Source organism: Barbus barbus (assembly GCF_936440315.1).
Source record: "Barbus barbus genome assembly, chromosome: 21".
Lineage (NCBI taxonomy): Eukaryota > Metazoa > Chordata > Actinopteri > Cypriniformes > Cyprinidae > Barbus > Barbus barbus.
In genome coordinates, this window is record NC_136749.1 from 15,848,718 (window position 1) to 15,866,085 (window position 17,368).

General features: G+C 38.0%; 1 protein-coding gene across 2 annotated transcripts in view; it reads right to left on the minus strand.

Moving 5' to 3' along the window:
- cadm4 (cell adhesion molecule 4) overlaps positions 1-17,368 on the minus strand; it is a 132,771-nt gene that overhangs the window by 115,074 nt on the left and 329 nt on the right. The gene's annotated exons all lie outside the window — the stretch shown is intronic.

The following is a 17,368-nucleotide window of genomic DNA, read 5'->3' on the forward strand; positions in this document are numbered from 1 at the left end:
GTAAAGCAATAACAACTGTGTCACAACCCAGATTTCGGTAGTATAATCAACTGGATTAATTCAAAGCCAGAAGACGCGTGTTTCCGCCTGCTTTCACAGCTTTCTTTTTGGACCCTCATTCTCACACACATGCACACGCATCATCTTCGTTCTGTTTTTCATTTTCTGCCAACTCTCATCTGAAAGGGGGTGGTGAAGTACAAAAGGAAGCGAATAAGCCCCTAGACAGGGAGAGAGAGAGGGATGCGGGGTCTGCTTGAGAAGAAACAAACGACAGCGAGCAGAGGTGGATGCTGGGACTTGGGTGTCGGGATGCTGAATTAAAGATGGAGGGATGAAAAAAGGAGTAGGAGCGAGAGTGAAGGACAAATGCCCCTCTGGCTGCTGTTAAACTTCCCAGCGGAGCCAAGACTTACCATAGCCCACAGTGTGACAGAATGAAAGTGTGTGTATGTGTGTGTGCCTACAGCATGTGGGCCGTGGGAGTGTGTGATGTTCTTAAACTTCAGGCCTCTTGGACTTTATGAGCGTAACATACCACATTAGACAGCATGGGGTTTTGAGTATGTCTGTGCGTGTGTGTTTGTATGAGAGCTAGCTGATTTAAACTAACGGAGGACTCCATAAAACTTTATAAAACATAAGGGAGTCAAATCCACCGTCTGTGTTCGTTCACTAGACCCCTGTGTGCTAGTGAAGACATATAAAATGTAACTCAGGGTTAGCTTAGGTTGCTTCATCCACTCCTGTCCTGAAATTCTGAGCGTGTGCCAGCTAGTCCAAGCCTGCTCCGAGTGCCTAAGTAAGAGTGTGTGAGCGCATTTGTATGCGTATGTGTGTCATTGTTCCTGCTGCAGCTGTATAGTTGGCAGAAAGTCTGGATGGTACTGCTTGCTTGGTTGGGATATTTCACGAGTGGATGAGGGCTCAGCTAGCCCTTTTATTTCCAGACTGCCGTCGGTTTCACTGGAGGACTGTGGTTTATATAGCTCTTTTTATCCTCTCGTTGAGAGCCTTGTGACATATGTACATATATACAGTACAAATGAACTAAAATGTTTTTTTGCTTTGTTAGATGGAGCATGACTCGACTGAACCGCTGGAAAACTAATAAAGAAATCTGTTAAGGTAATGCCTTCAGGAGAATTTGTGTCAAACTGCAGTTCCAAATCATTCCTTGGCAAGATGCAAATATTTGTAATATATTCATCCCATGGTGCTTCATGTCCAGAGCAATGGCAGTTGTGGAAGAGTGTTTCTTCAACTATGAGCACCTTTAGCCCTGTGGAATTTTAGAAAGTAATTTACTTTTTCACTAGTTTATTTAATTTTTAATAAAAGTACTAACAATCTCCAAATGCAAAGTATATATGTATAGGACAATTCTGTCATATTTTCTGAAAGTAATGAAAATGTCCACCAAGTCTTAAATGATGTATTGTGTTTAATGGTGGAAAAGAAGGTGCTGCTATATGTATATGTAATGTGTATATCTATATTATTTATATTATATTACTATATTACCTTATTTTTACTCTGTCTGACCTAAGATGAACCAAATAAAAGCAAAAAGAAAAAGAAATGAAGGTGCTGGAAATCTCATTTTTGGAATAAACTGACCACTTTCATAGCTAGCATTTTATGCATCCTAAATACACACAACTACATAATATTTCACTTATTTTTACACTTGTTGCATAATTTCACAAAATTACAGCTTGTCTAGAGAAAAAAAAAATCATTTGCATTAATTTTTTTCCTGTATTTCTCAATCATATTCTTCATTGGCAGTTTTATCGTTAGCAAACAAGTTAAAAAAACGTATATTATTCTAATTTTAAACAATAGCTTTGAATATGACATTCATATAAAAAACAAGTTGAAATCTGTAAAAAAAAATAATAATAATAACTATTAGTAGTAGTAATGTTTCCCTTTTTTAATAGTTAAAATAAAAATCAACCCTTACATGCAATGTCCAAAGTAAAATAAACATTGTGTGTGTTTTTTGGGTATAATTTTGTACCCAGAGTTAAATAAAAAAAATGGCCTCCCCATTTTTAAAAACTATGTATATTTTTTAAATGTACAAATTCGCAGTCTTCTCTCAGTTTTCTCTCGGTAACTCTGTGTATGTGTGTGTGCGTGTGCGTGTGTGTGTGTGTGTGTGTGTGTGTGTGTGTGTGTACGTGTAGCTACGTGTGTGTGTGTGTGTGTGTGTGTACGTGTGCGTGTGCGCACATGCATGTGACCAGGCCATGCAGAGAAATGCATCCTGCATAATAATGACACAAGCACAATAATGTATGTGTGTGAGAGAGCTGCACACTTCTGAGCCAATGACCGCTAATGTCCCCAAGTGCATATTTTACACAAACACACACACACACACACACACACACACACACACATCCATACAGGCCCAGTCAGTCCCCTGCTATTCCCTGATATGCACATAAATCTTATGCTATATTGCTTGGCAGAGAGACATAAAGAGCAATATATAATGGATAAAGAGATAAACTGGGCTTGGGGGAAAAGAAGGAAATTGAGGGAAAAGAGAAGGGAAGAGAGATGGAGCGAGTGAGACATGTCCGCTTTATATTCCTCACCATGACAATAATGCAGAGAGATGAGAAAATTAAAAATTGATGTGAGTAAATAGTTTTAAACGTCCCACTGCTGTACAGAAATGCTCCCGCTGGATATCCCCCAAACTGAACGATGACTTGAAATTTAAAGAGAGCGACAGACAAGAAGAAGGTGAGCAGAAAGGAAAATTAGACTTCTGAAAGTGAAAGTACAGAACTTCAGTGCAGGAAGGAGTGATTGAGGGAAAATATGAACAAAATACAGAGTGATAAACAGGCTGGGCGAGAAGAGGGGAAATGAGGGAGAACAAGGAATTTTAGTGGGCTTAAGTAGAAACGTGAGAAAGATCTATAACAAAAATGCAGTACAGCACAGATGCAAAGTGCACACATCAGCAGGCCAAGAGAGAAATTAGAAAATTTAAAGAGTCAAGGAGAGAGACTATTAAGGAAAGAAATTAGAGCTACAATCAGAAATGTACTAGGGACCACTGGGTGTGGGAATCTGCAAGAAAATTTCAATTTAATTCTAATAGTACATTAAACTGCTATTTATAATACTTAACATAAAGTATGATGTTTAGGAGAGAATTTTTTTTTTTTTTACCCTGATAATCTCAAAATTTCACTTGTATTTAAATATACTTTATTGTACTGAATTTATTTTTATATGGATGTATTTTATATTTAAATATGTAATCAGTAAAAATTAGTTTATTATCAGTGCTTTGATAACTCTGATTATTTTAATTCAACTTTCAATGTAGTTCAGAGTTATTCAAGTTCAAAAGAAAAGCATCTATTTGAAATACAAATCTTTTGTAACATTGTTAATGTTTTAGTGTCACTTTTGCAATTTAATGCATTACTGCTGAATAAAAATATATATATATTTTTTTTAAATAATTGTTGTTGACTCCAAACATTTGAAAAATATATTTTATGTCAATGTATGTTTTTTGTATAGCATACACTATATAATTGAGGAATTCGTAAAAGAAACATAAATCAAATTATATCTGCTTAAGTTGTTTGCAGCTTCCTAAAAAAGGACAATAGAGAGCAGAGAGACTAAAGAGGGGCAGTGGTGTAAAAGTGTCTGGTGGAGGTGGAAATAGAACCACAACAGATTTTCTGTATGTAAATGAGCACAAAACAGCCACAGGCGTCAAATTTGGACACCTGGACTGAATGCCCTGCTACAGAGCACCTGCCGAACACACACATAGCCTCCTCTACGAAACACAGCCCACGGCAACTACCATGAAAATCACTTTCCCCTACATCACAAATATCACATCATAACTTGAGTGACCACCAGGAATAGCAACTGTATGTGTAGGCATGTGTGTGCGTGTGTGTGTGTTACAGATAAAGCTGAAAAGGTCAGAAGCCAACAGAGTGAGTGAGTGAGTGAGTGAGAAAAGAGAGAATGTTGTTGAAAAGTTTAATATGAAAAAAATCCATACGGATGTCAGAGCTGCAGCCTGGGTTCACCTCCAGGACATGAAGCAAGAACAATTTTATACTGCCATTTCCAGCCATGTTAGAGAGATTCGCCTCAAAATGAGACCTTCCTTCAAAGGATAGTTCACCCTAAAATGAAAATTCTGTCATCATTTTCTCATCCTCACATCATTCCAAACTTGTCTGACTTTCTTTTGTGGAACATAAAAGAAGATATTTTGAAAAATGTGACCCTGGACCACAAAACCAGTCTTAAGTCGCTGGGGTATATTTGAAGCAACAGCTAACAAATACATTGTATGGGTCAAAATTATCCATTTTTCTTTCATGCCAAAAATCATTATGATATTAAGTAAAGATCATGTTCCATGAAGATATTTTTAAATTTCCTACCGGGAATATATCAAAACTTAATTTTTGATTAGTCATATGCATTACTAAGAACTTCATTTGGACAACTTTAAAGGTGATTTTCTCAATATTTTGATTTTGTTGCACCTTCAGATTCTAAATATCCAGATTACCAAATACTGTCTTATTCTAACAAAGCATACATCAATGGAAAACGTATTTATTCAGCTTTCAGGTTTCAGGTATAAATCTCAAAATTGACCTTTATGACTGGTTTTGTGGTCCAGGGTCACAAATATCCTTGTGTCCATACAATGACGATTGGTTCCAATCCATTCTTCTCTCGTTTTTCACAGAACAAAGTGTGAATTGGAATGACATTTTCATTTTTGGGTAAACTTCTTTTACCCTGAAACAACCACCTGCCTGCATCTATTTTCTGTAACCAGTCCCTTAATAACCAATTCCATTCGCTTCAACAAAATCCACGTACGTGCTTAAATGTCACTCTGGGAGTCATATGCTACCATCCATCTTCCAAATATATGCAATCTTTTTTTTAATTAGACAATTTCCTGTAGCAGCCAGTCGCATTCCTCAGAGCTTCATTAGTTGAACACAGATAAGGTGAAGGAGAATCATGGGTAATTAAAGCGGTATATACTGACAAATTCCTCTCTTCCCCGAGGTGCTAGAGGCCAATATTCACCTCAAAAAGTGAATCATACAGATTTGTGTGTTTGCATCAGAAATTACTGTTAATATAACAGCTTGCACAGCAATGCGATTTGCCGGCAAGGCAGAGGGGGACGTGAGTCATCCCACCCGTGTGCGAGAGATGATAACATTATTTCTTTTTCAGATGAGTTGCGAGATTGTCGAGCACTCCAGGTTTGGTCTCAGGGGTGCAAGAAACAAGACTTCCAAATCTCCGGCCCAGCCACAGTCTCAACAGCTGCATTCATTCAGACTAAAAACCTTCCTGGATTATTATGCATTTTCTTATTCTCGCTAAGAGCTCCCAGGAGCCGAGTTCCCGCAATCACCCATCGTCAAGGTCACAAGTCCGGGATGTCTCAGCACCTCGCGCACGCCCCTCGAACCGAGACAATCTTGGAAACGTAATCCATTGTTAGAGAAAGTAATCTCCTGCTATCAGAGCCTTGGGCCAATTCTGCTCGCCAGCCCTGGAAGGACAAACTCTACGCATTGCCAGAACAACAACAAGATGACCTCACGGCCGCTTCTTTGTTTTTTACCAAACAATAAGGAGTCTAACCTCCGCAAGAGCATACTCACAAGCGCTGCCCTCGTCCTCGAGGCTGCTTTGAGATTTTAATTGTGGAATTACCAGCAACTTTTTGATGTTTTTTGTTTGCTGGTGTAAATTCATTATGGCTAATGAAGATTTATTTACCGCTTACTAATTACCCCAGATCAAAGTTTCACTCCCGAGCCTGAATTCATTGTTCTCAGGTTGGGAAGGGGGACAGAGGACAGAGTTGTGCTGATGCTGCAGTGTTGGATGGTGTTGTACTGTCTGGCTCTGATCCACGTTTGAAGTGCTTATCAATCCCGCATCTCACATCACCTCAATTTGTTTTTAAAGTAATCTCCAGATAATCATTATCGCTGAGAGCATCTATCATTTAGCGTTTGGTGTTTCCTGTGAGGGATCTCTATTGCCTGACCATGTATTTGTTCCTCTCAGTGTGGCCCTTGACCCGTAACAGTGGTGCAGATCGCTTTGTGAGAGTGTACAGGAAAGTAATTACCTTCATTTATGTTCCGTTCCTTCCAAGTTAAGTGCCAGTTTTCAATCAGGTCCTCTCTTTGTATTTAAGGCAGTGATTCTCTGCCATTTGAATTCCATTTTAATTTCAAAATTTGAAATGAGGCAGCAAACAGAATAGAGAATCTAATACAGCATGCAGTTATTTGAATTTGAATGCAAGGTATGGACTTAAAAATTCATATATGACTTTAACTGCCAACTAGAAATGCAAAGTTTGGCCAGACAACTTTGACCTTAAATCTTTGTTTTAAGTTTTGAAAATGTTGAAAAAGCCTTGAAGTTTTAAGGTTGATTGATTGAATGATTACCTTTCTTAATTAAGATAAAATAAAGAATAAAATACAAATCTAATAAATATTAGATAAAACTTAAACTAAACAAATATTTGGATAGTTGTCTTAGCAATAACTGAAATAATTTTTAAGCACTAAAATCAACTAGAAATAAATAAAACTAAAACTATACTGAAATAAAAATAAATTAAGCCTAAATATTAGTTAATAGTAATATCTAAAGAACTAATAAAAATGACAAAAAAAAAAAAATTTAAACTCTCTCTCTCTTTTTCTCTCTTTTTTATATATCTATATATACAGTCCCCTTTATATGTATTGGAACAGTAAAGACAGAATTGCTCTGTTGGCTGTGGAGTCAAGACATTTGCCAATATGATTAAAAGATGAATATGAGACAAAACTACAGAATGTCACATTTTATTATTAGCCGTTTCAACACATACATGTTTTACCAAATAAAAAGAACAGCACTTTTAGAGTTCATCCCACTCATTGATGTGAGCATAAGTATTGGGACAGTTGAACATAAGGCAGATATTACAGATTAAAAGCTATTATTTAGCTGCAGATCCCTTGCGCACAATCACAGCAGTGAGTCTGTGACCCATAGACATCACCAGACTCTTGGTCTCATCCTTTGAAATACTCTTGAAATCATACTTTGAAATCATTCAATCGGATTTAAATCTGGAGATTGACTTGGGCAATCTAAGACTTTCAATTTCTTTGCCCTTATAAATTCCTTGACTGAACATGCATGCCCATGCCATGACACCACCTCCACCATGCTTTACAGATGAGTCTGTATGCTTGGGATCATTTGCGGTTCCCTTTTTTCTCCACATTTTTGATTTCCCATCACTTAGATAAAGGTTCATCTTTGTCTCATCGGTCCATAAACACAGTTCCTAAACTCTTCTGGCTCACCTTTGTGCTTTTTTGCAAACTCTAATCTTTCCTTTCTAGTTTTGGTGCTGGTCAGAGGTTTGCATCTTGCTGTATAGCATTTGTAATTCTGTGTCAAAGTCTCCTGAGGACAGTAGATTGTCAGAGCATCACCCCAGCTTTCTGGTAGTTGTTGGTGATTTTACAGACATGTCTTTTAGGGTTCATTTTCACAGCTTTTATGATTTGTCTGTCATCAACTACTGTTGTTTTCTCAGCCGATCAGGTAGTTGTTGGTTGCTGGTGACGCTGGTGGTTTCCAAACTCTTGATTTCTCCATGCCCTTTGTTTTTGCTATAGCTCTAATTGACTTCCTCTTTTCTTTTAGCATCCAAATTGCTTGCTTTTCTCTCAAAGTCAGCTCCCTTATCCTGGTTTGTGTGTGTCATCATCGACTGCAGGATTCAGAATGCAGAAGTAATGGATATAACTGAAACGTCATATTCCCTGCTTTTAATATCTGAAAAATTAATGCAACAGGACACAGCTGATCACTTAGAAAGACCTGTGAGGCAACTGTTCCAATACTTATGCTCACATCAACTCTAAAAGTGCTGAACTTCTTAGCTGGTAAAAAAATCTATTTGTTGAATCACCCAATAATAAAATGTGACATTCTGTAGTTTTGTCTCATATTCATCTTTTAATCATATTTGCAAATGTCTTGACTCCACAGCCAACAGAGCAATTTTGTCTTTACTGTTCCAATACTTTTGGAGGGCACTATATATATATATATATATATATATATACACACACACACACATTAAAATTCTAATTAAAGCTGGAAACAAATAAAACAGCTACTTCAAAATATTAATAAAATCTATTATAGTAAACAAATAATATTAAAATAACGCTGATTCTAGTTCAGTTTCCTGTGGCGTGTGGCTAATTTAATTCAGATTCACATTCATAAATTTAAAAGGAAGCCAATTCCTCAGTTCCGAATATTGCACAATCCTGCCATTCTCATTTACCAGCCCACTGCTGAGCGCTTCAGTGGGCATATCAGTGAGAGCAGAAGACTGGGAGGGAAGTGTGATTGTGTTTGTGTGTGAGAGCGCTTCACCCCTGACCTGCCACTCAGCTCCAGACGGGTGGGTGGCCTGCAGTAAAATGTCCTCATTGATCATCTGTGTTCTCACTTTGTGATGGTGCCATGTTTTTTCTGTTTGCTGCAGTCACCTACACAACTAGTTTTCACACAGCTACGTACTCACTTTGCACTCTCTCTTTCTTTAATGTTCCCACTGGATGCAGGATCTTTTAACCTCCACTATAATGTGTTGCTCTTTCTTCCCAGTGATTCTTCGACTACCTCAGTTGTTTGTTATTCTTCCCTCCATCTCTTGCTCTCCAGTCTCCTCAGTCAAGTCTAGTAGCGCGCACACTAGCCTCTTTAACTTCCCATTCTCCACTGTTTCACAGACCATTGAACTGTGCAGTGTAGGTGCTGAGACCTTCACGCTGTTCTCCTTTAAACCTTCAGCCTTTTCTTCCTGCCTTTTTCCCTCCTCCCTCAAATATGTACCATGGTAACTGGGTATTTCTTCAACCATGGGCACATACACTTAAATCCTCTCTTAAATAAACTTTTCACACTCACTAGTTTTAGTTTTTCTACTAACAGTGTTCAATAGTGGACATAGAAGAATTTTTGTCATTTTTTTCTGAAGGTCATGGAAAGTCCAACCACAATGTCATTTCCACTCATCTCAAATGATTATGTGAAGGAAATGAAAATTGTGGAAATAACTCAAGTGTCTTAGCTAACATCTTATGGTATGTATCTTAAAAAAATAAACTATAATTACAGCTTGAATGGAAATGATATACAATAAAAAATATTCTTCTCAAGTGATATCTTGTATATTTCATATCAAGCTCTTCACTGACACTGCTGTCCCCAAATTAAAGTAAATCTTTAAGATCATCAGGAATGTGTAATCATTTATATTTTATAAAGGAATTGTATACTTTAACATTGAAAGAGTGCGTCTTCCTGACATGAAATGCAGTGAAAATAAATGAAGGGATAGTGAAATGTTTCCAAGGCAGTTGGCCTTCATATAACAAAAAAGAAAAAACTTATCTGTTGTTTTAACAATCAACCCCGGGACATAAAAGTGCTCAAAGTTGAAGAAACACCCAACTAATCATTTTTCTCCACCTTCCACACAGGATTTCCTGCCCTACCTCTTACTGTTCTTATCGATTTAAAAAAAAAAATAGAAAATCTGTTTTTATGACTCCGGTTGGTACTACACTTTCAAAAGAATTTTAATAAAATATTTTCAGAGTGCAGATTTATTCTGTATAAAAACTGACTGCGTTCCTGGGCTGCGTCCAAAATCGCACACTCTTGAGTAGGTACTTATTTTGAATAAGTAATTACTTGGCGACTGCTAAAATGTATGTTATATATTGTATGAATTTGTGTCACCATTCACCATGTTGTCATTATCATGTGACCTACCAGCGTCAGTTGTGTCACAACACTGTCATACACAAATCCTCTCCTGTGGCCTCATGGGATAGTAAAATGTCCCTCGTATGCATGGATGTTTCAGAATCTCGCCAGGAGTAGTAGGCCACCAGGATACTTTTTGCCTACTCTTTTATGAGTACTGTAAATTTGAACACCTTTTTTTGTCACATACTGTTTTTCACCTACTTTATTTAGTAAGAAAATGTGCAATTTCAAATGCAGCCCTTGTGTCTACCATTGGCAAACAGACTCTCACCATTAGCTGGCCATTGTTGCTATGTAGAGCTGGTCAGAATGCTTAAACCAACAGAGTAATATTTGGACATTTTTCCACAGAGCTACAGCGTTTATAGATTTTTGGCTTGTATAAAGTTCTCTCTGCATATTAAACTGGGATTAGGGATGGTTTTGAAAGATTTAAAATGCACACTTTGGCTTTCAATATTTATAGGAAAATAAGTGAAAAATCCCTCTCATCCACTACCCTCTTCTTCTTTTTCAATCTCTCTCTGCCTGCATGAGGATGTGCTGAGGTCAGATTTGACTCTTCTCACACACACCTGTCCCGAGTAAGGGCTGCTCCCTCCAGGCCTCTGCGCTCATCCACAGCCTCATTATCACCTCCACGCTCTCCACATAATGTAATCGGTGCAGGCGGCATTAGTCTTCCTCTCAAGAAGCTACGAAGCCTTTCACACACACTCCATCTGGAGCAGGGGCCCGTTTTAGTTCTAATGGGCCCTTCATCCAATCAAACCTAGTGAGGGCTTTAGTGTCACTCAAACTCCTGTAATTACTGCAAAAGCCTGGGACCTTTACCTCATGTGGGCAGGGAACAGAGACGCTGCGGGAGCCTTGGAAACTGGTGGAATGAGGCAAAGAAATGAAAGTAGGAACGAGAGAAAAGACAGAGGTTAGGGGGCTGTTAAACAAGCACAGGGCAGAGTTTGCAAAGTCATGGCAACTCTGTCCCCTATACTGAAGAATGTTCACCTCTGTGGCAATCAACCACAACATCCACTTAAGTCTGGCTCACTCTCCTCTCCACCTTTCTTTTCATGTCTCACAGTTTCTTTCATTTTCATTTTCACATTAGCAGCTCTGTTTCTCAAAAGTCTCTCTCCAAGATAAAATTTCAAAGGTAATTTTCATGGTAGGAGAGCAAAACTGAAAGGTTTTGGCTCATGATTTTGTGATATTGTCAAAGTGAGAGTTGAATAAAAGTACATATATTTAAAATCAACTAGTCATAGGTATTTAAAATATTATCTGAAAATTTTTTTTTTTTCATATTGATTGCTTACATTTTTTTTTTACCTGTATTTTGAATTTTGCACTTCATTGGGTTGTGTTTTAGGTTTAACAGAAATGTGTGTAAAATTGTCATTGGTCATTGTCGCCTATCAGTGACATAATATCTGCATATCCCCCGCATCTGCTTGTAGAAACTATAGCAACACACGGACACAAATGCTGCAGCACAGTTAAACTAAATTCATTACGGCTATCGCGAATAAATTGAAAATGAAAATGAAAAGTGTTGACTGCAGCATTTGGGATACTGTAGTTCACCCAAAAATGAAAATTCTGTCATTTACTCACCCTCAAGTAGTTCCAAACCTGTAAGAATGTCTTTGTTCTGCTGAACGCAAAGGAAGGTATTCTGAAGAATGTGGGAAACAGAGCAGTTCTGGTGCACCATTGACTTCCATAGTATTTTTTTCCTACTATGGAAGTCAATGGTGCCCCAAAACAGCCTGGTTATAAACTTTCTTCAAAATATCTTCCTTTTGTGTTCGGCAGAAAAAAGAAAGAAATTCATACAGGTTTGGAACTACTTAAGGGTGAGTAAATGATGATAGAATTTTCATTTTTTCATTTTTTAAAGCGTTTTTACAGTGTTGCGCTTCATAACCAATCATGCACAAGTCTGTTAAGCTAATAAATGCACTGACCAATCAGAGGCGTTCAGATGAGTTTTTTTCTTCACTGCACGCGTTCACTGACTGAATTCTAATTCTAGTTTTAAAGACTTGAGACCCCTAAGTTACTGTGACCCAAAATACCATTAAACTACCATTTATCTTAGCACTTGTTAGAAGGGGAGAAAAAAAAATTCAGATTGCTAAATTTCTATCTCATTCTCAAGCTGTGAAATAAAGACACTGAGAAATAATGCATTGCTATTCTGCAAGCTTATCCTCAGTGCTGAAACAATGCATTACTATTCTGAAGTCTTATTCTCCATGCTGAGAAAGACATAGTCAGACACCAGACAGCAAATCTGCCACTCAGACATCTCACAGGACAAGAGGAAGAAAAATTAGATCTGAATCAGGCTGCACTTCACAAACCAAGTCTGAATTATTGACATCTTGTGTCTGGCGAGGTTCTGCCTTCTCACAAGTGACACAGACAGAATCGGGTCCAGTACGAACAGACACATTTCAATAATTCACATACTTATCAGAGAGCAAGCACTTAAATTCCCACAATAAATATGCTTGGATTCAATCAAAGCAAGCCACAGAAACGAGTGTGATATAAGCCTGTTTAATTGGCGCACCTTTCTGAGTGTGTTTCATTAGAATAATAGTCAAGACTTCTGGGAGAGATGGAAGAGTTTTGTTTTCATAAGAGCGGTGTGCTGGCCTTGCTCAATAACGTTTGTAGTCAACTTGACCACAAGCGTCTTATTCATCATTTCTGTCATTTAAAAGTCGCACAGTCTTCCAATAACCATCTCTTCAGCTCTGAAATGAGACCTAAAATATTGCGTCTAATATGAATGACCGCAGGCAGGCAGGCGATGAGAGCGAACAAGAAAATGAAAGGAGTGTCTAATCAGTTGAATCAGATTGAAGATAATTACGGTGAAATACAGTTACCGAGACACGCCACCTGTGACAAACCCAGCCCTTGTAACGGCACCATAAAACACAACGATGAATCCAGCCCTTCCTTGAAACGATTTGAAATAGGTCTGTTCCTCCCTGTTTATCTCCTCATGCTCAAATTAAAGGTGTTCACAAGTTTTAGCACACATATGACTCTTACTCTGTGTTGCGGAGTAACAATATGATTCCTAAAGCAACATCTGTTTATATAGGGCTATAAAATGTGTCATCTATTACAGTGATAAGAGAAAGCCAGGTAGCTCTCCCTCTATAGGTTGCCTTTATTTGTCTATTCTGAGCCTGGGTTTAGTGTTGATGAAATGAGAGTAAAAATAGGAAGCGAGTACCTGAAGGCTTTACTACATGTCTGTTTTTAACATACTGGTAGGAGGGCTTCCACTGTAATTAATTGTCAACATTTTTATTTTACTGGGGGGAATTACACAACCATACACTGGAATCAAAGGATAAACCTTGGCTTAAGATAAAGGCTTCCTCATGGCATTACAGAATAAAGTGTCAAGTGAAAATACCCATTTCTGTCCTACATGCGCTAATCCTATAGCGCCTACCCTACAAAATGCACCAATTTTGCATCTGAATAAGACTAGGAAATCAAACGTGCAAAACAAAAGATGTATTTGATTTGCATGTCCTATATATACTGGGCTCCAGACTAAAAAATGGCTAGGGAGTTTGTGAAATGAAATATGTAGGAGTCAAATGTCTTTTTTAGTTTACAAATTGCCCGATAAAGACTGTTTTTCAGAAGTGGTGTAGTTCCCATTTTATCCTGACTAAATAAATATCACACTGTTTTGTAAAAATATTGATGCCTGTTTGAAAAAAGTCAAATATTGTGTTTATTATGGTTTTAGGATGTCACCCACTTTACAGTTTTACTCCCAAACAAAGTTACCCTTACAGTCAGTTCAACATTACAATTGGACCTCACTGTGGCAAACAAAGACCAATAATATATTTTGTGAAACAGTGGAATCTTTTAACATTAATAACATTTATCACAACAAATATCTAATTTAAATCACAAATTATCGTTCTTGTTCATGTCAAATCGGACATATCTGAAAAAATGAATCTCAGTTTAGCGCAGGAAGAGCAGTAATGTTGTTCGTTGTTGCAGTACTCACTCACGATTCACTCACAAGCTAGTTTTGTGAATCTTTTTGACTCACTCAATAAAAATAACCGCTTCATAAGAGTCATTTGGTCATGAATCGGACATCTCGACTCATGGTGTTGGTTGTTGCATCACTCATTTACGATTCACTGAGTGAGTCTGATTCAAACCACTAACTCACAAGCTAGTTTTAGTGAATCTTTTTGACTCACTCAATAAAAATAACCGCTTCATAAGAGTCATTTGGTCATGAATCGGACATCTCGACTCATGCTGTTGGTTGTTGCATCACTCATTTACGATTCACTGAGTGAGTCTGATTCAAACCACTAACTCACAAGCTAGTTTTAGTGAATCTTTTTGACTGACTCATTAAAAAGAACCAGTTCAAAAGAGTAGTTTGTTCATGAATCAGACATCACGACTCGTACTGTTTGTTGGTGCATGAGGGAAACACTGAGAATAACTGCCAAAACCACATATAGACGCACAAAGTTTTCCCAAATGATGCCAATGGCAATTAGATTTTACATTGTTGTCATCAATTTTTATTATTTGTTGCATCTGAAACCATTTTAGTCGCAGCATGGAGCCCTAATATATTAAAACAATGGCTGTTTTTCAACCTTTATCCACATGACTAGTCATGTCAAACTGTATAATAAGGCAACTTTTATAACTACAATATGTAATTGCATTTTACTCAAAGAAAAAAGAAAATCCATACAAATTCTCTTAAACTGTGCAGCTATTTTTATACTTTTTTCCAATTAGGAGGCAATTTGGCCCTGCAGCAGAAGCAACATTGACAGAGTCCCAAAAAATGATGAAAACAGATTCAAACGAATGACTCTCATATTGCTTGCCATCGAATAAACAAATAGAGATGATTAACTGTGCAGGGCCAGTGATGAGAGAGGACGGGCAAAGAATGCAGCATGCAGAATGCAGCTGGCGCAGTTGTGGCCGTTAACTGTGTGTGTCAGTCATACAGCACTGCAAAAAAGGGCATGCAGAGGGAGAGAGATTGAGAGAAAGACGATGAGAGAGAGGCAAAAAGAGAAAGAGGGGCTCAGATGGGGAACACAACATGAGTCGGCAGGCCTGTGCCCAAGGGACACACACAGCCACTGAGCCTAGTACATTCTGTATTTGTTGTGCTGGGGGAAGGGGCAGTTTTACACACACCTCCACACAATATCTTTCTTTTCCCCAGCTCTCTCAGTCTATGATAGAGTGGTTTCTTAAAGGTTCAAGTCTCTTCCTCCCATTATCCCTGTCACTCCATCTGTTTCCCTGGCAGTCTTCTACTTTTCCACCCCGTTTACATCTTTACCTCCTCTTCATTGTCTATTTCTCTCTTTTTCCTTCTGCTTCAGTAGGTAGAAAGATCATTTCATCTCACACACGTTCCTTCTTTTTCCTCCTCGTTCTCTCTCCATCTTCTCCTCTTGCTACAGCTCTAAAAAATGAACTTTTCCATGTTTCTTTCTGGAAACAAGATATGCAGTCAAGTGTAAAAATTCTCTATTGAATTAAATGATGAAGGGGTGTGATAATCAGTTGTCTCCATCCTTCTCTCCCTTCCCAACCCTCCCTTTTCTCTATTCTTTTCCTCATGTCACTGGAGAGATTAATGACAGTCATCTCCATGGCTCCCTCTTGACCTCCAAGATCCAAATGAAGCGACACCCTGCCATTTGAGCAATGAGTACATACATATATAATTCCAAAGCCTATACCCACTAAAATACAATTCTACTCATTTTGTCATATCCAAATGTGGCCACAACTACAGCAATAATAGCAATGTGTAGCTACAGAAAAATAAAAAACATCAGTTGCTCACTGATTATTAGACAGTATAAAACAAACAACCGCACACACAAACCTGCCAGTAGCTTGGACCACAAATAGCTCCTGAATTCAACAAAGGAACGCTTTTAGAATCTCAAACAGATAAATATGTTAATACTGTTACCATAAAATTCAAAACATGAAGTGAGGAACTGAATTGATGTACTATCATTTAGCTTTTTTGGCCCCATTATGCCTTTAGCATGTACACACCTAGACTGTATTAAAATTTACATATTCTGTTCATTACACTGCTTATTGCAATTTCTATGAAAATGTATATTTTTAAAAGTCAAAGCGTTTTGTTTTCTCTAGAAGTGGGTTTCTCTCTCTATTGAGTAGGGCAGATGGAAAAGGAAAACCCGGAGTGGATCTCAGGTAGAGTGATTCTATCTTTAATGCTGTTATAGTAAGAATGAGAAATACAGTATTGGTCATTCCACTCACTAGGCCTACTCCAGACCTTGGTGACGCGCTACACTGCCTGATTTGGGTTTGTTTTTTAATATGTTGCCCACAAACTAACTGACATTTTTCTGGTCTGCAATATAAGTTATAAATTGGTTGATGATGGACTTCCCATCAGAACGGATGCGTTTCAGACATAGGCACGAGTTAAAGACACCTAAAAGAAAAAAAAGTGTAACTGCATTTTCTTTTTGTCCCTGGCTATTTTCGCTCTTGCTTAATAATTATTCATTTGAATCATCTTACAAACAGATGGCACAGCTTGAAGAGAAGAATTCAACGGCCAGCTATATCTTCAAGATGCTTTTGTAATCCAAATCCCAAGACAACGGCAGATGCACTTATCATGCCATGGCAAGCATGAAATACGCGGCCCGTGTTGGGATTTGCTCTGACAGTCTTGTATTTGAGACTGATATGGGACAGTAACCCCTGCGCAGAGGAGCTCAGAGCGGGACCTCCGAACAGCGCAATCCACGATGACATGATTTCATGGTACCCGCGCTCTTGTACTGACTGTCGCAATGGCCATATACGTAGGCTACGTATCGAGATCGCAAAGGACATCGGTAAATGAATGAACATTACGCATAAACAAATAAAAAACACTGTGCATAGAACAATGATGCGAGCGACAACAAAGCACGCTGTGAATGCACCTAAGCGCAGCTATAGCCTATCTGAAAATTAATTAGCAAGCATTTATGTGTAGGCTACTGTTCAAGCAGTTATTGAGCGAACTCCCTTTATTACTAGAGCAAACGGAGTCAGCAGAGGTGCAGGTGAGTGAGGCAAATTACTGACCAAAATAAAAGATAATTAGCCTGAAGTACACCTATTATAGCAGAAAGCGTGAAACCCGGAACAGAAAGAACTTTGAGGAAAACAAAATTAATTTAACTTTCGTATAAATGTTTAAAACAAAGGCTAACGTTATTTCTTGCACATTTAATGCTGCCGATGTGCTGAACCCATCATGTTGTAGGCGATGCCGATGTGTTTACATATAGATGGCTATTCTATAGGCTACATCTCGCGATGGCAACATTAGTGAACAGTTCAATAGGCT